The 26,914-nt window shown below is 49.1% G+C and overlaps 31 non-coding genes across 31 annotated transcripts; all 31 read right to left on the minus strand.

Annotated features, from left to right (window-relative positions):
* Positions 1-291: 291 nt before the first annotated feature.
* Trnar-ucg lies at positions 292-364 on the minus strand. Its single transcript has one exon. It is a non-coding gene; the product is annotated as a tRNA-Arg (tRNA).
* Positions 365-928: 564 nt separating this feature from the next.
* On the minus strand, positions 929-1,000 carry Trnas-acu. The gene has a single exon. It is a non-coding gene; the product is annotated as a tRNA-Ser (tRNA).
* Positions 1,001-1,322: 322 nt separating this feature from the next.
* Trnak-cuu lies at positions 1,323-1,395 on the minus strand. The gene has a single exon. It is a non-coding gene; the product is annotated as a tRNA-Lys (tRNA).
* Positions 1,396-1,833: 438 nt separating this feature from the next.
* On the minus strand, positions 1,834-1,906 carry Trnar-ucg. The gene has a single exon. It is a non-coding gene; the product is annotated as a tRNA-Arg (tRNA).
* Positions 1,907-2,464: 558 nt separating this feature from the next.
* On the minus strand, positions 2,465-2,536 carry Trnat-agu. Its single transcript has one exon. It is a non-coding gene; the product is annotated as a tRNA-Thr (tRNA).
* A 322-nt stretch (positions 2,537-2,858) lies between these two features.
* Trnak-cuu lies at positions 2,859-2,931 on the minus strand. The gene has a single exon. It is a non-coding gene; the product is annotated as a tRNA-Lys (tRNA).
* Positions 2,932-3,369: 438 nt separating this feature from the next.
* Positions 3,370-3,442, minus strand: Trnar-ucg. Its single transcript has one exon. It is a non-coding gene; the product is annotated as a tRNA-Arg (tRNA).
* Positions 3,443-3,996: 554 nt separating this feature from the next.
* Trnat-agu lies at positions 3,997-4,068 on the minus strand. The gene has a single exon. It is a non-coding gene; the product is annotated as a tRNA-Thr (tRNA).
* A 322-nt stretch (positions 4,069-4,390) lies between these two features.
* On the minus strand, positions 4,391-4,463 carry Trnak-cuu. The gene has a single exon. It is a non-coding gene; the product is annotated as a tRNA-Lys (tRNA).
* Positions 4,464-4,901: 438 nt separating this feature from the next.
* On the minus strand, positions 4,902-4,974 carry Trnar-ucg. Its single transcript has one exon. It is a non-coding gene; the product is annotated as a tRNA-Arg (tRNA).
* A 554-nt stretch (positions 4,975-5,528) lies between these two features.
* Positions 5,529-5,600, minus strand: Trnas-acu. Its single transcript has one exon. It is a non-coding gene; the product is annotated as a tRNA-Ser (tRNA).
* Positions 5,601-5,921: 321 nt separating this feature from the next.
* Positions 5,922-5,994, minus strand: Trnak-cuu. The gene has a single exon. It is a non-coding gene; the product is annotated as a tRNA-Lys (tRNA).
* A 431-nt stretch (positions 5,995-6,425) lies between these two features.
* Trnar-ucg lies at positions 6,426-6,498 on the minus strand. The gene has a single exon. It is a non-coding gene; the product is annotated as a tRNA-Arg (tRNA).
* Positions 6,499-7,043: 545 nt separating this feature from the next.
* On the minus strand, positions 7,044-7,115 carry Trnat-agu. Its single transcript has one exon. It is a non-coding gene; the product is annotated as a tRNA-Thr (tRNA).
* Positions 7,116-9,456: 2,341 nt separating this feature from the next.
* On the minus strand, positions 9,457-9,529 carry Trnar-ucg. Its single transcript has one exon. It is a non-coding gene; the product is annotated as a tRNA-Arg (tRNA).
* Positions 9,530-15,586: 6,057 nt separating this feature from the next.
* Trnat-agu lies at positions 15,587-15,658 on the minus strand. Its single transcript has one exon. It is a non-coding gene; the product is annotated as a tRNA-Thr (tRNA).
* A 321-nt stretch (positions 15,659-15,979) lies between these two features.
* Trnak-cuu lies at positions 15,980-16,052 on the minus strand. Its single transcript has one exon. It is a non-coding gene; the product is annotated as a tRNA-Lys (tRNA).
* A 1,702-nt stretch (positions 16,053-17,754) lies between these two features.
* On the minus strand, positions 17,755-17,826 carry Trnat-agu. Its single transcript has one exon. It is a non-coding gene; the product is annotated as a tRNA-Thr (tRNA).
* Positions 17,827-18,147: 321 nt separating this feature from the next.
* Trnak-cuu lies at positions 18,148-18,220 on the minus strand. Its single transcript has one exon. It is a non-coding gene; the product is annotated as a tRNA-Lys (tRNA).
* A 438-nt stretch (positions 18,221-18,658) lies between these two features.
* Trnar-ucg lies at positions 18,659-18,731 on the minus strand. Its single transcript has one exon. It is a non-coding gene; the product is annotated as a tRNA-Arg (tRNA).
* A 563-nt stretch (positions 18,732-19,294) lies between these two features.
* Positions 19,295-19,366, minus strand: Trnat-agu. Its single transcript has one exon. It is a non-coding gene; the product is annotated as a tRNA-Thr (tRNA).
* A 321-nt stretch (positions 19,367-19,687) lies between these two features.
* Positions 19,688-19,760, minus strand: Trnak-cuu. The gene has a single exon. It is a non-coding gene; the product is annotated as a tRNA-Lys (tRNA).
* A 1,705-nt stretch (positions 19,761-21,465) lies between these two features.
* Trnat-agu lies at positions 21,466-21,537 on the minus strand. The gene has a single exon. It is a non-coding gene; the product is annotated as a tRNA-Thr (tRNA).
* A 321-nt stretch (positions 21,538-21,858) lies between these two features.
* On the minus strand, positions 21,859-21,931 carry Trnak-cuu. Its single transcript has one exon. It is a non-coding gene; the product is annotated as a tRNA-Lys (tRNA).
* Positions 21,932-22,369: 438 nt separating this feature from the next.
* Trnar-ucg lies at positions 22,370-22,442 on the minus strand. Its single transcript has one exon. It is a non-coding gene; the product is annotated as a tRNA-Arg (tRNA).
* Positions 22,443-23,005: 563 nt separating this feature from the next.
* Trnat-agu lies at positions 23,006-23,077 on the minus strand. Its single transcript has one exon. It is a non-coding gene; the product is annotated as a tRNA-Thr (tRNA).
* A 321-nt stretch (positions 23,078-23,398) lies between these two features.
* Trnak-cuu lies at positions 23,399-23,471 on the minus strand. The gene has a single exon. It is a non-coding gene; the product is annotated as a tRNA-Lys (tRNA).
* Positions 23,472-23,909: 438 nt separating this feature from the next.
* Trnar-ucg lies at positions 23,910-23,982 on the minus strand. Its single transcript has one exon. It is a non-coding gene; the product is annotated as a tRNA-Arg (tRNA).
* Positions 23,983-24,536: 554 nt separating this feature from the next.
* Trnat-agu lies at positions 24,537-24,608 on the minus strand. Its single transcript has one exon. It is a non-coding gene; the product is annotated as a tRNA-Thr (tRNA).
* A 321-nt stretch (positions 24,609-24,929) lies between these two features.
* Trnak-cuu lies at positions 24,930-25,002 on the minus strand. Its single transcript has one exon. It is a non-coding gene; the product is annotated as a tRNA-Lys (tRNA).
* Positions 25,003-26,722: 1,720 nt separating this feature from the next.
* On the minus strand, positions 26,723-26,794 carry Trnat-agu. The gene has a single exon. It is a non-coding gene; the product is annotated as a tRNA-Thr (tRNA).
* Positions 26,795-26,914: the final 120 nt, after the last annotated feature.

Genomic DNA, 26,914 nt, shown 5'->3' on the forward strand with positions numbered 1-26,914 from the left:
ACTTGAAATGATACGTGGCTATCAGCACCATTATTCAACACACATGCTCGACAGTGCGCAGACGCCTGTGGCGTAGGTCTTGGGTCCTGAGTCAGATGCAGTAGTTCCAAAAGAACTCTCCTGATCGGCACTGTGCCGAAAATTTCGCTACACAACCCCTTTGTCTTGCTTGAGCTTCAGGTAGGCGCCGGTTTGCAGCCAGGAAGCGGACAGCAGCAACTTTCAACTAATTTTGTACTACTCAAACAACACAGTAAAACAGCATGCAACTTTTGCAGAACTGGAAAAACTCGACCGTGACAGGATTCGAACCTGCAATCTTCGGATCCGAAGTCCGACGCCTTATCCATTAGGCCACACGGTCACTGGCGCAATATGCTTCCCCACACACACCTCATTTTCGCCATTTGTACGCTTGCCGGAATGAATTTCCCATCTTTGACGCAATCCTCCATCTCCAATTTCAGTACTAAAAAGGCGACGCTACTTCTTGCTGTGTCCCATCGCAAGTTACATTCAAGCCCTTATGACGCTGATCAAACAAGAGGTTGCAAATCAGCTTCAATCGCTTACTGCCATCTCTGTCGGTTGCAGAAGGTACCTCACCCTATGTCATACAATGGCGAGTTGCCGCTGTTACCAAAGCGGCGGCGGCGGCGGCGGCGGCGACGACGACGACGACGACGACGACAACCGCGAGGGTCTCTACCAGGGGTAGAAAATACATCACAAGAACCTAAGTATTTCACGTCGGCATTCTCCGGAGACTGCCAAAAGCAACAGTTTCCGGTGCCTACTTTAATAGCACCATTCGCACTATTCTTTTGCGAGAGCAATTCTTAAATACCGCACCAATTCATAATTTTTTTAATCCTTGACCACTTTTTTCGAAAGCGCTACGGTAGATGGGGCTGTTGCAAAATTCATTTGCCTCCTGTGAGGATCGAACTCACGACCTCTGGTTTAGTAGACCAGCGCTCTGCCACTGAGCTAAGGAGGCGCCGCCTAGCGCCCTTTTCGGGTACTTTATTCTTGTGGACTAGTGATATCGGAGCCCTTCAGCTGGAAACGCACCGCATTAGCGACCATTACTTGCATTTAGTTAGCACAGCTGCTGCTTTCCTACACATCTCACACGATATCGATGTACGCCTAAAATTCCAAAACAACACATTTATTTCATTTCTGAGTTACTTTCAGCTTCAAAAACCATTCCTCTGATATTCATACGAAGCTAGGCATCGTCGTAACCCGTTACGTTCATTACGCAAGGTTCACGAGAGGGGCGCAGGTTGCATCCGCGTAGACACAAAATTTAGCGCCGCCCAGCGTGGGGCTCGAACCCACGACCCTCAGATTAAGAGTCTCATGCTCTACCGACTGAGCTAGCCGGGCTCCACACAACGCGTTACGAGCCATACAGTATTTATGCGACCTGCGACCATCTATGGAAGATCCTTTTGACTACAGCTTATTTCCTGCTGCCACAAATGAGCTACAATCCTATTCAATGGAAAATTGTCTCCGAAAGGCATCAAATCTACTTGAAATGATACGTGGCTATCAGCACCATTATTCAACACACATGCTCGACAGTGCGCAGACGCCTGTGGCGTAGCTCTTGGGTCCTGAGTCAGATGCAGTAGTTCGAAAAGAACTCTCCTGATCGGCACTGTGCCGAAAATTTCGCTACACAACCCCTTTGTCTTGCTTGAGCTTCAGGTAGGCGCCGGTTTGCAGCCAGGAAGCGGACAGCAGCAACTTTCAACTAATTTTGTACTACTCAAACAACACAATAAAACAGCATGCAACTTTTGCAGAACTGGAAAAACTCGATCGTGACAGGATTCGAACCTGCAATCTTCGGATCCGAAGTCCGACGCCTTATCCATTAGGCCACACGGTCACTGGCGCAATATGCTTCCCCACACACACCTCATTTTCGCCATTTGTACGCTTGCCGGAATGAATTTCCCATCTTTGACGCAATCCTCCATCTCCAATTTCAGTACTAAAAAGGCGACGCTACTTCTTGCTGTGTCCCATCGCAAGTTACATTCAAGCCCTTATGACGCTGATCAAACAAGAGGTTGCAAATCAGCTTCAATCGCTTACTGCCATCTCTGTCGGTTGCAGAAGGTACCTCACCCTATGTCATACAATGGTGAGTTGCCGCTGTTACCAAAGCGGCGGCGGCGGCGGCGGCGACGACGACGACGACGACGACAACCGCGAGGGTCTCTACCAGGGGTAGAAAATACATCACAAGAACCTAAGTATTTCACGTCGGCATTCTCCGGAGACTGCCAAAAGCAACAGTTTCCGGTGCCTACTGTAATAGCACCATTCGCACTATTCTTTTGCGAGAGCAATTCTTAAATACCGCGCCAATTCATAATTTTTTTAATCCTTGACCACTTTTTTCGAAAGCGGTACGGTAGATGGGGCTGTTACAAAATTCATTTGCCTCCTGTGAGGATCGAACTCACGACCTCTGGTTTACTAGACCAGCGCTCTGCCACTGAGCTAAGGAGGCGCCGCCTAGCGCCCTTTTCGCGGTACTTTATTCTTATGGACTAGTGAATCGGAGCCCTTCAGCTGGAAACGCACCGCATTAGCGACCATTACTTGCATTTAGTTAGCACAGCTGCTGCTTTCCTACACATCTCACACGATATCGATGTACGCCTAAAATTCCAAAACAACACATTTATTTCATTTCAGAGTTACTTTCAGCTTCAAAAACCATTCCTCTGATATTCATACGAAGCTAGGCATCGTCGTAACCCGTTACGTTCATTACGCAAGGCTCACGAGAGGGGCGCAGGTTGCATCCGCGTAGACACAAAATTTAGCGCCGCCCAGCGTGGGGCTCGAACCCACGACCCTGAGTTTAAGAGTCTCATGCTCTACCGACTGAGCTAGCCGGGCTCCACACAACGCGTTACGAGCCATACAGTATTTATGCGACCTGCGACCATCTACGGAAGATCCTTTTGACTACAGCTTATTTCCTGCTGCCACAAATGAGCTACAATCCTATTCAATGGAAAATTGTCTCCGAAAGGCATCAAATCTACTTGAAATGATACGTGGCTATCAGCACCATTATTCAACACACATGCTCGACAGTGCGCAGACGCCTGTGGCGTAGCTCTTGGGTCCTGAGTCAGATGCAGTAGTTCCAAAAGAACTCTCCTGATCGGCACTGTGCCGAAAATTTCGCTACACAACCCCTTTGTCTTGCTTGAGCTTCAGGTAGGCGCCGGTTTGCAGCCAGGAAGCGGACAGCAGCAACTTTCAACTAATTTTGTACTACTCAAACAACACAGTAAAACAGCATGCAACTTTTGCAGAACTGGAAAAACTCGACCGTGACAGGATTCGAACCTGCAATCTTCGGATCCGAAGTCCGACGCCTTATCCATTAGGCCACACGGTCACTGGCGCAATATGCTTCCCCACACACACCTCATTTTCGCCATTTGTACGCTTGCCGGAATGAATTTCCCATCTTTGACGCAATCCTCCATCTCCAATTTCAGTACTAAAAAGGCGACGCTACTTCTTGCTGTGTCCCATCGCAAGTTACATTCAAGCCCTTATGACGCTGATCAAACAAGAGGTTGCAAATCAGCTTCAATCGCTTACTGCCATCTCTGTCGGTTGCAGAAGGTACCTCACCCTATGTCATACAATGGCGAGTTGCCGCTGTTACCAAAGCGGCGGCGGCGCCGACGACGACGACGACGACGACGACAACCGCGAGGGTCTCTACCAGGGGTAGAAAATACATCACAAGAACTAAGTATTTCACGTCGGCATTCTCCGGAGACTGCCAAAAGCAACAGTTTCCGGTGCCTACTTTAATAGCACCATTCGCACTATTCTTTTGCGAGAGCAATTCTTAAATACCGCGCCAATTCATAATTTTTTTAATCCTTGACCACTTTTTTCGAAAGCGGTACGGTAGATGGGGCTGTTACAAAATTCATTTGCCTCCTGTGAGGATCGAACTCACGACCTCTGGTTTACTAGACCAGCGCTCTGCCACTGAGCTAAGGAGGCGCCGCCTAGCGCCCTTTTCGCGGTACTTTATTCTTATGGACTAGTGAATCGGAGCCCTTCAGCTGGAAACGCACCGCATTAGCGACCATTACTTGCATTTAGTTAGCACAGCTGCTGCTTTCCTACACATCTCACACGATATCGATGTACGCCTAAAATTCCAAAACAACACATTTATTTCATTTCAGAGTTACTTTCAGCTTCAAAAACCATTCCTCTGATATTCATACGAAGCTAGGCATCGTCGTAACCCGTTACGTTCATTACGCAAGGCTCACGAGAGGGGCGCAGGTTGCATCCGCGTAGACACAAAATTTAGCGCCGCCCAGCGTGGGGCTCGAACCCACGACCCTGAGTTTAAGAGTCTCATGCTCTACCGACTGAGCTAGCCGGGCTCCACACAACGCGTTACGAGCCATACAGTATTTATGCGACCTGCGACCATCTACGGAAGATCCTTTTGACTACAGCTTATTTCCTGCTGCCACAAATGAGCTACAATCCTATTCAATGGAAAATTGTCTCCGAAAGGCATCAAATCTACTTGAAATGATACGTGGCTATCAGCACCATTATTCAACACACATGCTCGACAGTGCGCAGACGCCTGTGGCGTAGCTCTTGGGTCCTGAGTCAGATGCAGTAGTTCCAAAAGAACTCTCCTGATCGGCACTGTGCCGAAAATTTCGCTACACAACCCCTTTGTCTTGCTTGAGCTTCAGGTAGGCGCCGGTTTGCAGCCAGGAAGCGGACAGCAGCAACTTTCAACTAATTTTGTACTACTCAAACAACACAGTAAAACAGCATGCAACTTTTGCAGAACTGGAAAAACTCGACCGTGACAGGATTCGAACCTGCAATCTTCGGATCCGAAGTCCGACGCCTTATCCATTAGGCCACACGGTCACTGGCGCAATATGCTTCCCCACACACACCTCATTTTCGCCATTTGTACGCTTGCCGGAATGAATTTCCCATCTTTGACGCAATCCTCCATCTCCAATTTCAGTACTAAAAAGGCGACGCTACTTCTTGCTGTGTCCCATCGCAAGTTACATTCAAGCCCTTATGACGCTGATCAAACAAGAGGTTGCAAATCAGCTTCAATCGCTTACTGCCATCTCTGTCGGTTGCAGAAGGTACCTCACCCTATGTCATACAATGGCGAGTTGCCGCTGTTACCAAAGCGGCGGCGGCGCCGACGACGACGACGACGACGACGACAACCGCGAGGGTCTCTACCAGGGGTAGAAAATACATCACAAGAACTAAGTATTTCACGTCGGCATTCTCCGGAGACTGCCAAAAGCAACAGTTTCCGGTGCCTACTTTAATAGCACCATTCGCACTATTCTTTTGCGAGAGCAATTCTTAAATACCGCGCCAATTCATAATTTTTTTAATCCTTGACCACTTTTTTCGAAAGCGCTACGGTAGATGGGGCTGTTACAAAATTCATTTGCCTCCTGTGAGGATCGAACTCACGACCTCTGGTTTAGTAGACCAGCGCTCTGCCACTGAGCTAAGGAGGCGCCGCCTAGCGCCGTTTTCGGGTACTTTATTCTTATGGACTAGTGAATCGGAGCCCTTCAGCTGGAAACGCACCGCATTAGCGACCATTACTTGCATTTAGTTAGCACAGCTGCTGCTTTCCTACACATCTCACACGATATCGATGTACGCCTAAAATTCCAAAACAACACATTTATTTCATTTCAGAGTTACTTTCAGCTTCAAAAACCATTCCTCTGATATTCATACGAAGCTAGGCATCGTCGTAACCCGTTACGTTCATTACGCAAGGCTCACGAGAGGGGCGCAGGTTGCATCCGCGTAGACACAAAATTTAGCGCCGCCCAGCGTGGGGCTCTAACCCACGACCCTCAGATTAAGAGTCTCATGCTCTACCGACTGAGCTAGCCGGGCTCCACACAACGCGTTACGAGCCATACAGTATTTATGCGACCTGCGACCATCTATGGAAGATCCTTTTGACTATTTCCTGCTGCCACAAATGAGCTACAATCCTATTCAATGGAAAATTGTCTCCGAAAGGCATCAAATCTACTTGAAATGATACGTGGCTATCAGCACCATTATTCAACACACATGCTCGACAGTGCGCAGACGCCTGTGGCGTAGCTCTTGGGTCCTGAGTCAGATGCAGTAGTTCCAAAAGAACTCTCCTGATCGGCACTGTGCCGAAAATTTCGCTACACCACCCCTTTGTCTTGCTTGAGCTTCAGGTAGGCGCCGGTTTGCAGCCAGGAAGCGGACAGCAGCAACTTTCAACTAATTTTGTACTACTCAAACAACACAGTAAAACAGCATGCAACTTTTGCAGAACTGGAAAAACTCGACCGTGACAGGATTCGAACCTGCAATCTTCGGATCCGAAGTCCGACGCCTTATCCATTAGGCCACACGGTCACTGGCGCCATATGCTTCCCCACACACACCTCATTTTCGCCATTTGTACGCTTGCCGGAATGAATTTCCCATCTTTGACGCAATCCTCCATCTCCAATTTCAGTACTAAAAAGGCGACGCTACTTCTTGCTGTGTCCCATCGCAAGTTACATTCAAGCCCTTATGACGCTGATCAAACAAGAGGTTGCAAATCAGCTTCAATCGCTTACTGCCATCTCTGTCGGTTGCAGAAGGTACCTCACCCTATGTCATACAATGGCGAGTTGCCGCTGTTACCAAAGCGGCGGCGGCGCCGACGACGACGACAACAACCGCGAGGGTCTCTACCAGGGGTAGAAAATACATCACAAGAACTAAGTATTTCACGTCGGCATTCTCCGGAGACTGCCAAAAGCAACAGTTTCCGGTGCCTACTTTAATAGCACCATTCGCACTATTCTTTTGCGAGAGCAATTCTTAAATACCGCACCAATTCATAATTTTTTTAATCCTTGACCACTTTTTTCGAAAGCGCTACGGTAGATGGGGCTGTTACAAAATTCATTTGCCTCCTGTGAGGATCGAACTCACGACCTCTGGTTTACTAGACCAGCGCTCTGCCACTGAGCTAAGGAGGCGCCGCCTAGCGCCCTTTTCGGGTACTTTATTCTTGTGGACTAGTGAATCGGAGCCCTTCAGCTGGAAACGCACCGCATTAGCGACCATTACTTGCATTTAGTTAGCACAGCTGCTGCTTTCCTACACATCTCACACGATATCGATGTACGCCTAAAATTCCAAAACAACACATTTATTTCATTTCTGAGTTACTTTCAGCTTCAAAAACCATTCCTCTGATATTCATACGAAGCTAGGCATCGTCGTAACCCGTTACGTTCATTACGCAAGGTTCACGAGAGGGGCGCAGGTTGCATCCGCGTAGACACAAAATTTAGCGCCGCCCAGCGTGGGGCTCGAACCCACGACCCTCAGATTAAGAGTCTCATGCTCTACCGACTGAGCTAGCTTTTTTTTTTTTTTTTCTTATTTTACTCTTTTTTTTTTTTTTTTTTTTTTTTTTTTTTTCACCGGCATGAGTTCGGCACCCGTTACACGTTCGCCAGGTGCAGCCGCACAAATATAGCGCAGAATGTACCACCAAAAGAGTTTCTCAAATCCGTATAATCACGGCACTCAATACATTTTGTTCGAAACTAAGTCGTCTGTTACAGACATCAGAGATTAGACAGAATGCAGAGGTCTATCTGTCGAATAATGTCTCAAGTTTTGGTCACGTTGTAATCTCCATAAAGTAATATTTTGAGTATATGAATTTATTTCGAGCTCTCTGTATTTCATCAGCGACTGTTATTGTACAGAGGATGTACTGGTCAGCCTGCACTGTTTCCTCACACTGTCGTTAGCACTCTGCATCTCCAGACAAGAGTCGTTTTCATACCACAAGTGTCCCTTTTGACGTGTTTGCGGCTGTGGCGCGGAAGTAACCTCACGAGGGAACGTCGTATTTACAACCAACACTCTCTGTTTGTAGCTCACACTACCGAAGAAACAGTTTGGTTGCCGTAGGTGCGCTTGTGTTTGATACAAATTTTTGGTTTCACTTAGGAGAACACGGCCAGAATCGTGCTGTTGCACTTTACAAAGGATCTCAATGATACACAGGGTGCTCCAGAGAAGCGACAAAATCTGTGTCAGGAGTGGGATTCGAACCCACGCCCTCATTCGAGGACCAAAAGGCTCTAGCTGCTACTGCAGCCAAGGTTTTTCCTTGAGTCTGGCGCCTTACACCGCTTTTTTTTTTCTTTTTTATTCCGTTTTTTGCCAGAGACCGCTTGGTTTGTTTTTGCGTCTTTTTGGAAGCCATCAGTAGGCCCATGACGGGGACAAAGAGGGCAGGGGTCAAAGAACTCGAGGCCTGGCCACGATGCCCCCGCCATTACTCCCACCGAATGGCTCCTTCAGTACATTTTACATGTTATAGAAAAGCGGTTGTAGTCGCGTGTGGTCTTTGCCTGCTCTTTTTATTATGGTGCGGAGCACTGTTTGTACGACGTCTGGGTGGAGATCTCATTGGAAGGCTGTCATTCGAGTGATCATTCAACAATCATTCGAGTAGGAAACATGTTATTTTACCTCAATATACCTCCAGCATTTATGAGACACATATTGGGGGGACCGACATAACAGAAATGGATAAAAGAAGAGGCATTGCCTTCAGCTTGAACGTAGATCTCATACTTCATTCCTTCAGTACCCCGAAAATAGTAACTTTATTGTTAGACTGTGCTTTTTAACCAACACCTATTCTTTCAAATAAAATGATCAACATGTTTCCATACATTTTCCTGTGGTCTGCATAGTGCTTAACTTTACTGTACTCCATTTTCATAAAAAGCTTGAATTCCGTTTCATCGTCACCACCTATTTTATTGAGAATGTAGTGGACAAACTGTCCCATTAACCAATGTATTGCATTATTTTTGGTTTTGGGGTAATACTTAATTTCAGGTCTAGCCGGGCTCCACACAACGCGTTACGAGCCATACAGTATTTATGCGACCTGCGACCATCTATGGAAGATCCTTTTGACTACAGCTTATTTCCTGCTGCCACAAATGAGCTACAATCCTATTCAATGGAAAATTGTCTCCGAAAGGCATCAAATCTACTTGAAATGATACGTGGCTATCAGCACCATTATTCAACACACATGCTCGACAGTGCGCAGACGCCTGTGGCGTAGCTCTTGGGTCCTGAGTCAGATGCAGTAGTTCCAAAAGAACTCTCCTGATCGGCACTGTGCCGAAAATTTCGCTACACAACCCCTTTGTCTTGCTTGAGCTTCAGGTAGGCGCCGGTTTGCAGCCAGGAAGCGGACAGCAGCAACTTTCAACTAATTTTGTACTACTCAAACAACACAGTAAAACAGCATGCAACTTTTGCAGAACTGGAAAAACTCGACCGTGACAGGATTCGAACCTGCAATCTTCGGATCCGAAGTCCGACGCCTTATCCATTAGGCCACACGGTCACTGGCGCAATATGCTTCCCCACACACACCTCATTTTCGCCATTTGTACGCTTGCCGGAATGAATTTCCCATCTTTGACGCAATCCTCCATCTCCAATTTCAGTACTAAAAAGGCGACGCTACTTCTTGCTGTGTCCCATCGCAAGTTACATTCAAGCCCTTATGACGCTGATCAAACAAGAGGTTGCAAATCAGCTTCAATCGCTTACTGCCATCTCTGTCGGTTGCAGAAGGTACCTCACCCTATGTCATACAATGGCGAGTTGCCGCTGTTACCAAAGCGGCGGCGGCGCCGACGACGACGACAACAACCGCGAGGGTCTCTACCAGGGGTAGAAAATACATCACAAGAACTAAGTATTTCACGTCGGCATTCTCCGGAGACTGCCAAAAGCAACAGTTTTTTTTTTTTTTTTTTTTTTTTTTCTTTATTGTATTTCAATTCCCCATTGGGGCGGGCTGGCAGCAGCATATGCGCTGCTCTTCAGCCGAAAGACATAGAACAAAACAAGAGAAGACATTTAAAAACAGCAAAGGAGAGAAGAAGGCGAACATAGATATAAAAAGGGAGAACATCATGGAAGGCAATATACAAAAAAACGGGGTGACTGTAAAATGGAGATAAAAAAAAAAAAAAAAAACTGTTTAAAAGTAGCACACTCAAAAAAGCCACACACTGCGACGATTAAAAGAACACAAGGCACAGTATGACTGGAGCATAAAGGTGTTGACGGATGGCATAGCACACAGCGTAACACTGACGGCGAACCTCAAGGCAGTACACAATTAAAATCACACCTCTTGACGCACACGGGAAACAGCACGAAACACAACACTGACGTGGCACACTGTTGATGAGCAATACAGAGGATCTGCCAGGTTCAAGGAGATGATGGAGACCTGAAGAAGGGAGGGAGGGGAAGAGATGGGGGAGGGGAATGGGGGGCGCTCGGAAGAGGGCCAGGTAGGGAGGGATGTGGGAAGGAGAGAGGCAAGTATGGGGGGCAGGGTCTCAGGGGAGGGGGGGGATGGAGGAAAATCCGCTCTGGGAGAAGGAAGAAAGAGGAGAAGGGGGCCCTGGGGAGGGGGGGAGGGGGAACAAGGCCGGGTTATAGTTGGAAGGAAGGGTATATGTCACGGCGAAGTTCGTCATCCGGGAGGGGAAGGCGTTGGAAATTGCCCTGATGAAGGAGATGGAGGGTGTGGAGGTGGAGAGAGGGAGGGATACAGCGATAGAGGCGCGGCAACGGGCGGGGGGTGGAGAGGAAGGAGGAAACCAGAGGGTGGGGGGGATCAAGCCTGCGAACAATGTAAAGGATGCGGAGATGTTGGAGGAACAAGAGGAGGTGGGGGAAGGGGATCAGTTCATACAGGAGCCGTGTGGGGGAAGGAAGGCGGATACGGAAGGCAAGGCGGAGCGCATGGCGTTCAAGGATTTGGAGAGCCTTGTAAAAGCGGGTGGGGGCGGAGATCCAGGCGACGCTGGCATAACAGAGGATAGGACGGATGAGGGATTTGTAGGTGTGGAGGATGGTAGAAGGATGCAATCCCCATGTCCGGCCGGACAGGAGTTTCAGCAGGCGGAGGCGGGAATGGGCTTTCTGCTGGATGGTCAGGAGATGAGGGGTCCAGGTGAGGTGTCGGTCAAGGGTGAGGCCAAGGTATTTCAGGGTGGGGGTGAGTTGGATAGGACGACCATAAAGGGTGAGGTAGAAATCTTGGAGGCGAAAGGAGCGAGTGGTACGGCCTATGATGATTGCCTGGGTTTTGGAGGGGTTGAGACGGAGGAGCCACTGATTACACCAAGTGGTGAACTGGTTAAGGTGGGTTTGGAGGGTACGTTGAGACCGTTGAAGGGTAGGATAGAGAGCCAGGAAGGCGGTGTCATCAGCATATTGGAGAAGGTGAACTGGTGGGGGTGGCTTGGGCATATCAGCTGTATACAAGAGATAAAGGAGAGGGGAGAGGACAGAACCCTGGGGGACGCCAGCCGTGGGATAAAAGATACGGGAGTTGGTGTTGTGGAGGGTGACATAGGAAGGACGGTGCGAGAGGAAGGAAGCGACCAGACGGACAAAATTGATAGGCAGGGCGTAGGTTTGGAGTTTAAAGAGGAGACCGGGATGCCATACACGGTCATAGGCATTTTGGAGGTCAAGGGAAACAAAAATGGCGGAGCGACGTGAGTTGAGCTGGAGGGACAGAAGGTGAACAAGGTTGAGGAGTTGGTCGTCAGCAGAGAAGGAGGGTCGGAAGCCACACTGGGTAAGGGGGAGGAGGTGGTGTTGAGCAAGGTGCCGATGGATACGGTGGGAGAGGATGGATTCAAGGACCTTACTGAAGACGGAGGTGAGGCAGATGGGACGATAGGAAGAGGCGGCAGAAGGGGGTTTGTTGGGTTTGAGGAAGAGGAGGACGCGGGAGGTCTTCCACAGGTCAGGGTAGAAGCCAGTAGAGAGGATGACATTATAGAGATGGGCGAGGACAGTTAGGAAGGAATAGGGGCTTTCTCGAAGGTGACGGTAGGTGACACAGTCGTGACCAGGGGCCGTGTTGCGTTTGGACTGGAGGAGAATTTTAATGTCTTGTGCTGTGATGGGAGTGTTGACGTCGGAGGGGGGCAACTGCCCCAAGTACTGGAGACTAGGAGCAAGTGGAGCGACTGAGGTATCAGCACGTGCCATGACGGTGGGGAAAAGAGAATAATCAAAGTGGGGATCATCGGGGATGGAGAAGACCTCGGAAAGGTGGGAAGCGAAGTGGTTGGCCTTACTGAGGTTGTCTGGAAGGGGGCGATCGTTATGGAGAAGGGGGTAGTGGGGAGCGGAAAGGGAACCAGTAAGACGATGGAAGGCAGACCAGTACTTGGAGGAGTTGATAGGGAGGGTGGCATTGAGTCGTGTGCAGGTCTGGCGCCAGTCCCGGCGTTTCGTTGCTGTAATAAGGTTCCGTACGTGTCGCTGTATTTGCCGGTGGCGTTGGAGTGTATCCCTGTCACGAGTGCGGAGGAAGGAGCGATAGAGGCGGCGGGATTCACGGAGGAGGAGGACAGCCCGCGGAGGGAGAGTGGGACGGTGTGGGTGGATGGTTTTAGTAGGAACATGGGCCTCCACGGCGTCAGTAATTACCTGCTGAAGGAAGGACGAGGCGTGGACGATGTCATCAGGATGGCGATAGGTAAGAGGGTGGCTTTCGACCTGGGTGGAGATGGAGTCCCGGTAGGCATCCCAGTTGGCACGGCGATAGTCATGGACGACCTTGGGAGGGGGTGCAGGTTGCGGAGCCGGAGGGGGGCGGTTGGCAGACGTTATGGTGAGAAGGACAGGGAGGTGATCGCTACCTGTGGGGTCAAGGACGGCAACAGTGATACGCCCAAGGAGGTTGGCGGAGGCAATGACAACATCGGGGGTGGTGTTACTTTCGGGTCGGGTGTGCTGGGGAATGGGAACAAGGTCACCCTGGATTGTGGAGAGGAACTGATGCCACCGCCGAAGGGCAGCAGGAGTGCGGCTATGGACGTTGAGGTCGGCGGCAATCACATAGGTGGAGAAGGTGCGGTCAATGTGTGAGATGAAGTCATAAGGAAGAGGAGCAGTGGAGCGGACATAGATGGTGGCACAGGTAATGGTGATGGAGGGGAAGAAGACGCTAAGGATAAGGTGTTCAGTGGGGTCATTGAGGAGAGGTTGTGGCCGGACGGGGATATGCTTAAGGTGGCCAATCGCGACTCCACCCTGCGCACGAGGACCAGGAGCATCAGTGCGGTGGAGGAGATAGGGGGAGGTGCGGATAGAATGGTGGGGCTGGAGAAAGGTTTCGTTCAAGAGGAAGGTGTCGACCTGGTGGTGGGAGAGGGTGTGCATGAGGAGGTATTTGTTGGAGCGGAAGGAGCGAATGTTCTGGAAGAGGATGCGAGACTCGTGCCGCGCCATGAAGGGAAGGAGGGGGGGGAAGAGAGGGAAGGGAAGAGACTTAAACTAGGGTGTCGAGGCGGGTGAAGGTGAAGTGGGCTTGGTTGTGGGAGTAAGTGGCGAAAGTGTTCAGGTGGAAAACAGAGCGAGCAGCAAGGGATATTTGTTGGAAGGTGTGCGGGCGCTGAAAAGGGTGAATGTTTTGGAGTACAACGGTAATGAACCGGATGATGTCCTCGGCCGTGGGGGGTGGACGGAGGGAATTGTTAGGATGGACAGGAGGATCGACGGGACGAACTGGGACTGTAAGTTCAGGGGTGGCTGGAGGGGGTTTAGCTTTACACTTGTGGGAGTATGTGGGATGGGGGCCATTGCAGGTATTACAGGAAGGAGGAGCAGCGAGGTTGGGGCAGTTCTTGAGAAAGTGGGAGGCCTTGCAATGGGGACAGGTGGGGGGGTTTTTGCAGTTGGGAGTCAGGTGGTCATTGTACATCAGGCACCGTTGGCAACGGTAGGATTGGGGAGGGGATTTGGAGGATTCAACAGGGTGGCGACGGTGGTAGATCAGGGCACCCTGGGTGAGGAGATGGTCTATGGACGGGGCAGACTCGGAGAATACCCGCATGAGGTAGGTGGGACCAGAGGCATTGTGGATACGGCGGGCAGAGCGGATTTCCAAGTCCGGGTGGGAGTTCAGTTCTACCAACACTTCATCCTCTGTGATCACCGGGCTGAGCTTGGTGATCACAGCGGTGTAGGTGGGGGGGCGACGGGGAGGCTGGGGCTGACGAGGAGTGGAAGCGGAAAGGAAGGGTGTCAGAGAGGCGTGGGGGCCAAACATAACTCGTGGGAGTTTTCGCAGGAGGTCTGTGTGAAATGATGGGGACGGGGACTTGATAAGGACTGAGTCCCTGCGGGGAATGAGTTGGGAGATGGGAGCACCAGGTAAGTACTTTCGTATTTCCTTGGTGAGGGTACGAGCGTCGAGGAACTGAGGATCGGGAGTGGACAGGACAAAGGTGTGGAGGGTGGGGGCCAAGGTAGGGGTGGCAGGAGGAGGGGTGGTGTCCATGGTGACGGCAGGGGGAGGGGGAGGTGGCGTTGATTTCTTGTGGGAAGTGGCGGGAGCAGAGTCGGTGAGGACGCGCTTTTGGGGTTTTTTGGAGACTGGAGGCTGGGAGGAGGGGAGAGGGACGGGGAGGAGAGGGAGGTGGCGGGTGGCAGATCCCTGTGGCGTAGTGGAGGCACCGGGAGAAGCAGCTGGTTCAGTGGCGGCGATGGTGGCTCGGCGCAACGTGATGCGTGCGGGAGATGCAGAAGACGAAGCGACGGGGTCGGTGAGAGAGGGGAAGCCAACCACCTGAGGGGCGGCAGCAGAGGCGGCAACAGATGCGTACGTGAGGGCGGGGGTAGGAGTGGGAGCTGTGGAGGGTGCGGAGGCTGGGGGAAGGGAGTAGAGGTGTGGGTATACAGCAGGGGAGGAGATAGGGGGGTGTGTAAGTGGGGGAAGGGAGGGGGAGGGGGAAGGAGGGAGGCCAGAGGCGGCACTCCAGGAAGTGACTGTGGGAGAGGGGGAGGGGGAGGTGTAGATGACGGTGGAGGTGGGAGTACTCATTGCAGACGAACGGCGACGGACAGACGGACGTGCAGCAGGCGGCGTCGGCGTCGGCGATGGGCAGCGTCGGACGAACAGCAGGCGGCGTCGGCGTCGGCGGCGAACAGACTGACAAACAGCAGGCGGCGGCGGCGGCGGCGGCGGCGGCGGCGGCAACGGTTACGACGACGGCGATGGACAGCCAGCAGGCGGACGGACGGACGGACCGAACGAACGAACGAACGAACAGCGACAGCAGCGGGCAGACACACAGACAGACAGACAGACAAATAAACAAACACACACAATCTTCGAAGACGGAGATTCCACCCTGAGAGTAGCCCAGGCTTTGCAATCTGACGCTTTCGAAGGAGGGGATCCAACCCTCTAGATCTGAAAAGCAACAGTTTCCGGTGCCTACTTTAATAGCACCATTCGCACTATTCTTTTGCGAGAGCAATTCTTAAATACCGCACCAATTCATAATTTTTTTTTTCCTTGACCACTTTTTTCGAAAGCGCTACGGTAGATGGGGCTGTTACAAAATTCATTTGCCTCCTGTGAGGATCGAACTCACGACCTCTGGTTTACTAGACCAGCGCTCTGCCACTGAGCTAAGGAGGCGCCGCCTAGCGCCCTTTTCGGGTACTTTATTCTTGTGGACTAGTGAATCGGAGCCCTTCAGCTGGAAACGCACCGCATTAGCGACCATTACTTGCATTTAGTTAGCACAGCTGCTGCTTTCCTACACATCTCACACGATATCGATGTACGCCTAAAATTCCAAAACAACACATTTATTTCATTTCAGAGTTACTTTCAGCTTCAAAAACCATTCCTCTGATATTCATACGAAGCTAGGCATCGTCGTAACCCGTTACGTTCATTACGCAAGGTTCACGAGAGGGGCGCAGGTTGCATCCGCGTAGACACAAAATTTAGCGCCGCCCAGCGTGGGGCTCGAACCCACGACCCTCAGATTAAGAGTCTCATGCTCTACCGACTGAGCTAGTCGGGCTCCACACAACGCGTTACGAGCCATACAGTATTTATGCGACCTGCGACCATCTATGGAAGATCCTTTTGACTACAGCTTATTTCCTGCTGCCACAAATGAGCTACAATCCTATTCAATGGAAAATTGTCTCCGAAAGGCATCAAATCTACTTGAAATGATACGTGGCTATCAGCACCATTATTCAACACACATGCTCGACAGTGCGCAGACGCCTGTGGCGTAGCTCTTGGGTCCTGAGTCAGATGCAGTAGTTCGAAAAGAACTCTCCTGATCGGCACTGTGCCGAAAATTTCGCTACACAACCCCTTTGTCTTGCTTGAGCTTCAGGTAGGCGCCGGTTTGCAGCCAGGAAGCGGACAGCAGCAACTTTCAACTAATTTTGTACTACTCAAACAACACAGTAAAACAGCATGCAACTTTTGCAGAACTGGAAAAACTCGACCGTGACAGGATTCGAACCTGCAATCTTCGGATCCGAAGTCCGACGCCTTATCCATTTTTTTTTTTTTTTTTCTTTTTTTTTTTTGTAGGGCCTCCCTTCTCCCCTTACAGCCCTCCTTGCGCTCTCCATGAATGCCGTCCTTGGCGAGCTTCATCAGCTATAGTCAAAAGAAATCAAAGTCTCCAGATTCACTGGCGTCGTACAACAGTACACAAAAATAATACTGGTTCTTCCGGATTACAAGGAGTTCATTGCCTCGTCTTCTTTGTAATATAAGTGCAACGAAAAATAGAAATCTCTCTCAAAACCAAGGGAAAAAAAAAAAATGTCTCTTCCCGCAAAAAACAAATAATGAGGAATAAGAAAGAAAAGAAAACTTCAGGTTCTTCAAGCGCCATAGGTGAAACGATAACGAAAATAGTATGCAGTGTTCGCTTGTACTTGGGAACTTCACAGTGGAAATGTTAACAGTAATCGTGGATTGACTTTAGAATCACCCAATTCCCTGTTTCTCAAATAGTATTTTTAACATGTTTCCAAAATCCCTTTTAATGTGCGGGAACTGGTTTCTTCGCCAATATGCCGTTTCCATATAAGCAGTAAAGGCAGTAATATTGTCTTCTCCGTGGTTAGTGATGACGTAAGTGACAATCCATTAGGCCACACGGTCACTGGCGCAATATGCTTCCCCACACACACCTCATTTTCGCCATTTGTACGCTTGCCGGAATGAATTTCCCATCTTTGACGCAATCCTCCATCTCCAATTTCAGTACTAAAAAGGCGACGCTACTTCTTGCTGTGTCCCATCGCAAGTTACATTCAAGCCCTTATGACGCTGATCAAACAAGAGGTTGCAAATCAGCTTCAATCGCTTACTGCCATCTCTGTCGGTTGCAGAAGGTACCTCACCCTATGTCATACAATGGTGAGTTGCCGCTGTTACCAAAGCGGCGGCGGCGGCGGCGGCGCCGACGACGACGACGACGACGACGACGACGACGACGACGACGACGACGACAACCGCGAGGGTCTCTACCAGGGGTAGAAAATACATCACAAGAACCTAAGTATTTCACGTCGGCATTCTCCGGAGACTGCCAAAAGCAACAGTTTCCGGTGCCTACTTTAATAGCACCATTCGCACTATTCTTTTGCGAGAGCAATTCTTAAATACCGCGCCAATTCATAATTTTTTTTTAATCCTTGACCACTTTTTTCGAAAGCGGTACGGTAGATGGGGCTGTTACAAAATTCATTTGCCTCCTGTGAGGATCGAACTCACGACCTCTGGTTTACTAGACCAGCGCTCTGCCACTGAGCTAAGGAGGCGCCGCCTAGCGCCCTTTTCGGGTACTTTATTCTTATGGACTAGTGAATCGGAGCCCTTCAGCTGGAAACGCACCGCATTAGCGACCATTACTTGCATTTAGTTAGCACAGCTGCTGCTTTCCTACACATCTCACACGATATCGATGTACGCCTAAAATTCCAAAACAACACATTTATTTCATTTCAGAGTTACTTTCAGCTTCAAAAACCATTCCTCTGATATTCATACGAAGCTAGGCATCGTCGTAACCCGTTACGTTCATTACGCAAGGTTCACGAGAGGGGCGCAGGTTGCATCCGCGTAGACACAAAATTTAGCGCCGCCCAGCGTGGGGCTCGAACCCACGACCCTCAGATTAAGAGTCTCATGCTCTACCGACTGAGCTAGCCGGGCTCCACACAACGCGTTACGAGCCATACAGTATTTATGCGACCTGCGACCATCTATGGAAGATCCTTTTGACTACAGCTTATTTCCTGCTGCCACAAAAGAGCTACAATCCTATTCAATGGAAAATTGTCTCCGAAAGGCATCAAATCTACTTGAAATGATACGTGGCTATCAGCACCATTATTCAACACACATGCTCGACAGTGCGCAGACGCCTGTGGCGTAGCTCTTGGGTCCTGAGTCAGATGCAGTAGTTCCAAAAGAACTCTCCTGATCGGCACTGTGCCGAAAATTTCGCTACACAACCCCTTTGTCTTGCTTGAGCTTCAGGTAGGCGCCGGTTTGCAGCCAGGAAGCGGACAGCAGCAACTTTCAACTAATTTTGTACTACTCAAACAACACAGTAAAACAGCATGCAACTTTTGCAGAACTGGAAAAACTCGACCGTGACAGGATTCGAACCTGCAATCTTCGGATCCGAAGTCCGACGCCTTATCCATTAGGCCACACGGTCACTGGCGCAATATGCTTCCCCACACACACCTCATTTTCGCCATTTGTACGCTTGCCGGAATGAATTTCCCATCTTTGACGCAATCCTCCATCTCCAATTTCAGTACTAAAAAGGCGACGCTACTTCTTGCTGTGTCCCATCGCAAGTTACATTCAAGCCCTTATGACGCTGATCAAACAAGAGGTTGCAAATCAGCTTCAATCGCTTACTGCCATCTCTGTCGGTTGCAGAAGGTACCTCACCCTATGTCATACAATGGCGAGTTGCCGCTGTTACCAAAGCGGCGGCGGCGCCGACGACGACGACGACGACGACGACGACGACGACAACCGCGAGGGTCTCTTCCAGGGGTAGAAAATACATCACAAGAACTAAGTATTTCACGTCGGCATTCTCCGGAGACTGCCAAAAGCAACAGTTTCCGGTGCCTACATTAATAGCACCATTCGCACTAATCTTTTGCGAGAGCAATTCTTAAATACCGCACCCATTCATAATTTTTTTAATCCTTGACCACTTTTTTCGAAAGCGCTACGGTAGATGGGGCTGTTACAAAATTCATTTGCCTCCTGTGAGGATCGAACTCACGACCTCTGGTTTACTAGACCAGCGCTCTGCCACTGAGCTAAGGAAGCGCCGCCTAGCGCCCTTTTCGGGTACTTTATTCTTATGGACTAGTGAATCGGAGCCCTTCAGCTGGAAACGCACCGCATTAGCGACCATTACTTGCATTTAGTTAGCACAGCTGCTGCTTTCCTACACATCTCACACGATATCGATGTACGCCTAAAATTCCAAAACAACACATTTATTTCATTTCAGAGTTACTTTCAGCTTCAAAAACCATTCCTCTGATATTCATACGAAGCTAGGCATCGTCGTAACCCGTTACGTTCATTACGCAAGGTTCACGAGAGGGGCGCAGGTTGCATCCGCGTAGACACAAAATTTAGCGCCGCCCAGCGTGGGGCTCGAACCCACGACCCTCAGATTAAGAGTCTCATGCTCTACCGACTGAGCTAGTCGGGCTCCACACAACGCGTTACGAGCCATACAGTATTTATGCGACCTGCGACCATCTATGGAAGATCCTTTTGACTACAGCTTATTTCCTGCTGCCACAAATGAGCTACAATCCTATTCAATGGAAAATTGTCTCCGAAAGGCATCAAATCTACTTGAAATGATACGTGGCTATCAGCACCATTATTCAACACACATGCTCGACAGTGCGCAGACGCCTGTGGCGTAGCTCTTGGGTCCTGAGTCAGATGCAGTAGTTCGAAAAGAACTCTCCTGATCGGCACTGTGCCGAAAATTTCGCTACACAACCCCTTTGTCTTGCTTGAGCTTCAGGTAGGCGCCGGTTTGCAGCCAGGAAGCGGACAGCAGCAACTTTCAACTAATTTTGTACTACTCAAACAACACAGTAAAACAGCATGCAACTTTTGCAGAACTGGAAAAACTCGACCGTGACAGGATTCGAACCTGCAATCTTCGGATCCGAAGTCCGACGCCTTATCCATTTTTTTTTTTTTTTTTCTTTTTTTTTTTTGTAGGGCCTCCCTTCTCCCCTTACAGCCCTCCTTGCGCTCTCCATGAATGCCGTCCTTGGCGAGCTTCATCAGCTATAGTCAAAAGAAATCAAAGTCTCCAGATTCACTGGCGTCGTACAACAGTACACAAAAATAATACTGGTTCTTCCGGATTACAAGGAGTTCATTGCCTCGTCTTCTTTGTAATATAAGTGCAACGAAAAATAGAAATCTCTCTCAAAACCAAGGGAAAAAAAAAAAATGTCTCTTCCCGCAAAAAACAAATAATGAGGAATAAGAAAGAAAAGAAAACTTCAGGTTCTTCAAGCGCCATAGGTGAAACGATAACGAAAATAGTATGCAGTGTTCGCTTGTACTTGGGAACTTCACAGTGGAAATGTTAACAGTAATCGTGGATTGACTTTAGAATCACCCAATTCCCTGTTTCTCAAATAGTATTTTTAACATGTTTCCAAAATCCCTTTTAATGTGCGGGAACTGGTTTCTTCGCCAATATGCCGTTTCCATATAAGCAGTAAAGGCAGTAATATTGTCTTCTCCGTGGTTAGTGATGACGTAAGTGACAATCCATTAGGCCACACGGTCACTGGCGCAATATGCTTCCCCACACACACCTCATTTTCGCCATTTGTACGCTTGCCGGAATGAATTTCCCATCTTTGACGCAATCCTCCATCTCCAATTTCAGTACTAAAAAGGCGACGCTACTTCTTGCTGTGTCCCATCGCAAGTTACATTCAAGCCCTTATGACGCTGATCAAACAAGAGGTTGCAAATCAGCTTCAATCGCTTACTGCCATCTCTGTCGGTTGCAGAAGGTACCTCACCCTATGTCATACAATGGTGAGTTGCCGCTGTTACCAAAGCGGCGGCGGCGGCGGCGGCGCCGACGACGACGACGACGACGACGACGACGACGACGACGACGACGACGACGACAACCGCGAGGGTCTCTACCAGGGGTAGAAAATACATCACAAGAACCTAAGTATTTCACGTCGGCATTCTCCGGAGACTGCCAAAAGCAACAGTTTCCGGTGCCTACTTTAATAGCACCATTCGCACTATTCTTTTGCGAGAGCAATTCTTAAATACCGCGCCAATTCATAATTTTTTTTTAATCCTTGACCACTTTTTTCGAAAGCGGTACGGTAGATGGGGCTGTTACAAAATTCATTTGCCTCCTGTGAGGATCGAACTCACGACCTCTGGTTTACTAGACCAGCGCTCTGCCACTGAGCTAAGGAGGCGCCGCCTAGCGCCCTTTTCGGGTACTTTATTCTTATGGACTAGTGAATCGGAGCCCTTCAGCTGGAAACGCACCGCATTAGCGACCATTACTTGCATTTAGTTAGCACAGCTGCTGCTTTCCTACACATCTCACACGATATCGATGTACGCCTAAAATTCCAAAACAACACATTTATTTCATTTCAGAGTTACTTTCAGCTTCAAAAACCATTCCTCTGATATTCATACGAAGCTAGGCATCGTCGTAACCCGTTACGTTCATTACGCAAGGTTCACGAGAGGGGCGCAGGTTGCATCCGCGTAGACACAAAATTTAGCGCCGCCCAGCGTGGGGCTCGAACCCACGACCCTCAGATTAAGAGTCTCATGCTCTACCGACTGAGCTAGCCGGGCTCCACACAACGCGTTACGAGCCATACAGTATTTATGCGACCTGCGACCATCTATGGAAGATCCTTTTGACTACAGCTTATTTCCTGCTGCCACAAAAGAGCTACAATCCTATTCAATGGAAAATTGTCTCCGAAAGGCATCAAATCTACTTGAAATGATACGTGGCTATCAGCACCATTATTCAACACACATGCTCGACAGTGCGCAGACGCCTGTGGCGTAGCTCTTGGGTCCTGAGTCAGATGCAGTAGTTCCAAAAGAACTCTCCTGATCGGCACTGTGCCGAAAATTTCGCTACACAACCCCTTTGTCTTGCTTGAGCTTCAGGTAGGCGCCGGTTTGCAGCCAGGAAGCGGACAGCAGCAACTTTCAACTAATTTTGTACTACTCAAACAACACAGTAAAACAGCATGCAACTTTTGCAGAACTGGAAAAACTCGACCGTGACAGGATTCGAACCTGCAATCTTCGGATCCGAAGTCCGACGCCTTATCCATTAGGCCACACGGTCACTGGCGCAATATGCTTCCCCACACACACCTCATTTTCGCCATTTGTACGCTTGCCGGAATGAATTTCCCATCTTTGACGCAATCCTCCATCTCCAATTTCAGTACTAAAAAGGCGACGCTACTTCTTGCTGTGTCCCATCGCAAGTTACATTCAAGCCCTTATGACGCTGATCAAACAAGAGGTTGCAAATCAGCTTCAATCGCTTACTGCCATCTCTGTCGGTTGCAGAAGGTACCTCACCCTATGTCATACAATGGCGAGTTGCCGCTGTTACCAAAGCGGCGGCGGCGCCGACGACGACGACGACGACGACGACGACGACGACAACCGCGAGGGTCTCTTCCAGGGGTAGAAAATACATCACAAGAACTAAGTATTTCACGTCGGCATTCTCCGGAGACTGCCAAAAGCAACAGTTTCCGGTGCCTACATTAATAGCACCATTCGCACTAATCTTTTGCGAGAGCAATTCTTAAATACCGCACCCATTCATAATTTTTTTAATCCTTGACCACTTTTTTCGAAAGCGCTACGGTAGATGGGGCTGTTACAAAATTCATTTGCCTCCTGTGAGGATCGAACTCACGACCTCTGGTTTACTAGACCAGCGCTCTGCCACTGAGCTAAGGAAGCGCCGCCTAGCGCCCTTTTCGGGTACTTTATTCTTATGGACTAGTGAATCGGAGCCCTTCAGCTGGAAACGCACCGCATTAGCGACCATTACTTGCATTTAGTTAGCACAGCTGCTGCTTTCCTACACATCTCACACGATATCGATGTACGCCTAAAATTCCAAAACAACACATTTATTTCATTTCAGAGTTACTTTCAGCTTCAAAAACCATTCCTCTGATATTCATACGAAGCTAGGCATCGTCGTAACCCGTTACGTTCATTACGCAAGGCTCACGAGAGGGGCGCAGGTTGCATCCGCGTAGACACAAAATTTAGCGCCGCCCAGCGTGGGGCTCTAACCCACGACCCTCAGATTAAGAGTCTCATGCTCTACCGACTGAGCTAGCCGGGCTCCACACAACGCGTTACGAGCCATACAGTATTTATGCGACCTGCGACCATCTATGGAAGATCCTTTTGACTACAGCTTATTTCCTGCTGCCACAAATGAGCTACAATCCTATTCAATGGAAAATTGTCTCCGAAAGGCATCAAATCTACTTGAAATGATACGTGGCTATCAGCACCATTATTCAACACACATGCTCGACAGTGCGCAGACGCCTGTGGCGTAGCTCTTGGGTCCTGAGTCAGATGCAGTAGTTCCAAAAGAACTCTCCTGATCGGCACTGTGCCGAAAATTTCGCTACACAACCCCTTTGTCTTGCTTGAGCTTCAGGTAGGCGCCGGTTTGCAGCCAGGAAGCGGACAGCAGCAACTTTCAACTAATTTTGTACTACTCAAACAACACAGTAAAACAGCATGCAACTTTTGCAGAACTGGAAAAACTCGACCGTGACAGGATTCGAACCTGCAATCTTCGGATCCGAAGTCCGACGCCTTATCCATTAGGCCACACGGTCACTGGCGCAATATGCTTCCCCACACACACCTCATTTTCGCCATTTGTACGCTTGCCGGAATGAATTTCCCATCTTTGACGCAATCCTCCATCTCCAATTTCAGTACTAAAAAGGCGACGCTACTTCTTGCTGTGTCCCATCGCAAGTTACATTCAAGCCCTTATGACGCTGATCAAACAAGAGGTTGCAAATCAGCTTCAATCGCTTACTGCCATCTCTGTCGGTTGCAGAAGGTACCTCACCCTATGTCATACAATGGCGAGTTGCCGCTGTTACCAAAGCGGCGGCGGCGCCGACGACGACGACGACGACGACGACAACCGCGAGGGTCTCTACCAGGGGTAGAAAATACATCACAAGAACCAAGTATTTCACGTCGGCATTCTCCGGAGACTGCCAAAAGCAACAGTTTCCGGTGCCTACTTTAATAGCACCATTCGCACTATTCTTTTGCGAGAGCAATTCTTAAATACCGCACCCATTCATAATTTTTTTTATCCTTGACCACTTTTTTCGAAAGCGCTACGGTAGATGGGGCTGTTACAAAATTCATTTGCCTCCTGTGAGGATCGAACTCACGACCTCTGGTTTACTAGACCAGCGCTCTGCCACTGAGCTAAGGAGGCGCCGCCTAGCGCCCTTTTCGGGTACTTTATTCTTATGGACTAGTGAATCGGAGCCCTTCAGCTGGAAACGCACCGCATTAGCGACCATTACTTGCATTTAGTTAGCACAGCTGCTGCTTTCCTACACATCTCACACGATATCGATGTACGCCTAAAATTCCAAAACAACACATTTATTTCATTTCAGAGTTACTTTCAGCTTCAAAAACCATTCCTCTGATATTCATACGAAGCTAGGCATCGTCGTAACCCGTTACGTTCATTACGCAAGGCTCACGAGAGGGGCGCAGGTTGCATCCGCGTAGACACAAAATTTAGCGCCGCCCAGCGTGGGGCTCTAACCCACGACCCTCAGATTAAGAGTCTCATGCTCTACCGACTGAGCTAGCCGGGCTCCACACAACGCGTTACGAGCCATACAGTATTTATGCGACCTGCGACCATCTATGGAAGATCCTTTTGACTACAGCTTATTTCCTGCTGCCACAAATGAGCTACAATCCTATTCAATGGAAAATTGTCTCCGAAAGGCATCAAATCTACTTGAAATGATACGTGGCTATCAGCACCATTATTCAACACACATGCTCGACAGTGCGCAGACGCCTGTGGCGTAGCTCTTGGGTCCTGAGTCAGATGCAGTAGTTCCAAAAGAACTCTCCTGATCGGCACTGTGCCGAAAATTTCGCTACACAACCCCTTTGTCTTGCTTGAGCTTCAGGTAGGCGCCGGTTTGCAGCCAGGAAGCGGACAGCAGCAACTTTCAACTAATTTTGTACTACTCAAACAACACAGTAAAACAGCATGCAACTTTTGCAGAACTGGAAAAACTCGACCGTGACAGGATTCGAACCTGCAATCTTCGGATCCGAAGTCCGACGCCTTATCCATTTTTTTTTTTTTTTTTCTTTTTTTTTTTTGTAGGGCCTCCCTTCTCCCCTTACAGCCCTCCTTGCGCTCTCCATGAATGCCGTCCTTGGCGAGCTTCATCAGCTATAGTCAAAAGAAATCAAAGTCTCCAGATTCACTGGCGTCGTACAACAGTACACAAAAATAATACTGGTTCTTCCGGATTACAAGGAGTTCATTGCCTCGTCTTCTTTGTAATATAAGTGCAACGAAAAATAGAAATCTCTCTCAAAACCAAGGGAAAAAAAAAAAATGTCTCTTCCCGCAAAAAACAAATAATGAGGAATAAGAAAGAAAAGAAAACTTCAGGTTCTTCAAGCGCCATAGGTGAAACGATAACGAAAATAGTATGCAGTGTTCGCTTGTACTTGGGAACTTCACAGTGGAAATGTTAACAGTAATCGTGGATTGACTTTAGAATCACCCAATTCCCTGTTTCTCAAATAGTATTTTTAACATGTTTCCAAAATCCCTTTTAATGTGCGGGAACTGGTTTCTTCGCCAATATGCCGTTTCCATATAAGCAGTAAAGGCAGTAATATTGTCTTCTCCGTGGTTAGTGATGACGTAAGTGACAATCCATTAGGCCACACGGTCACTGGCGCAATATGCTTCCCCACACACACCTCATTTTCGCCATTTGTACGCTTGCCGGAATGAATTTCCCATCTTTGACGCAATCCTCCATCTCCAATTTCAGTACTAAAAAGGCGACGCTACTTCTTGCTGTGTCCCATCGCAAGTTACATTCAAGCCCTTATGACGCTGATCAAACAAGAGGTTGCAAATCAGCTTCAATCGCTTACTGCCATCTCTGTCGGTTGCAGAAGGTACCTCACCCTATGTCATACAATGGTGAGTTGCCGCTGTTACCAAAGCGGCGGCGGCGGCGGCGGCGCCGACGACGACGACGACGACGACGACGACGACGACGACGACGACGACGACGACGACGACGACGACGACAACCGCGAGGGTCTCTACCAGGGGTAGAAAATACATCACAAGAACCTAAGTATTTCACGTCGGCATTCTCCGGAGACTGCCAAAAGCAACAGTTTCCGGTGCCTACTTTAATAGCACCATTCGCACTATTCTTTTGCGAGAGCAATTCTTAAATACCGCGCCAATTCATAATTTTTTTTTAATCCTTGACCACTTTTTTCGAAAGCGGTACGGTAGATGGGGCTGTTACAAAATTCATTTGCCTCCTGTGAGGATCGAACTCACGACCTCTGGTTTACTAGACCAGCGCTCTGCCACTGAGCTAAGGAGGCGCCGCCTAGCGCCCTTTTCGGGTACTTTATTCTTATGGACTAGTGAATCGGAGCCCTTCAGCTGGAAACGCACCGCATTAGCGACCATTACTTGCATTTAGTTAGCACAGCTGCTGCTTT

The sequence above is a fragment of the Schistocerca piceifrons genome, unplaced genomic scaffold, assembly GCF_021461385.2.
Source record: "Schistocerca piceifrons isolate TAMUIC-IGC-003096 unplaced genomic scaffold, iqSchPice1.1 HiC_scaffold_1772, whole genome shotgun sequence".
NCBI classification, from domain to species: Eukaryota; Metazoa; Arthropoda; class Insecta; order Orthoptera; family Acrididae; genus Schistocerca; species Schistocerca piceifrons.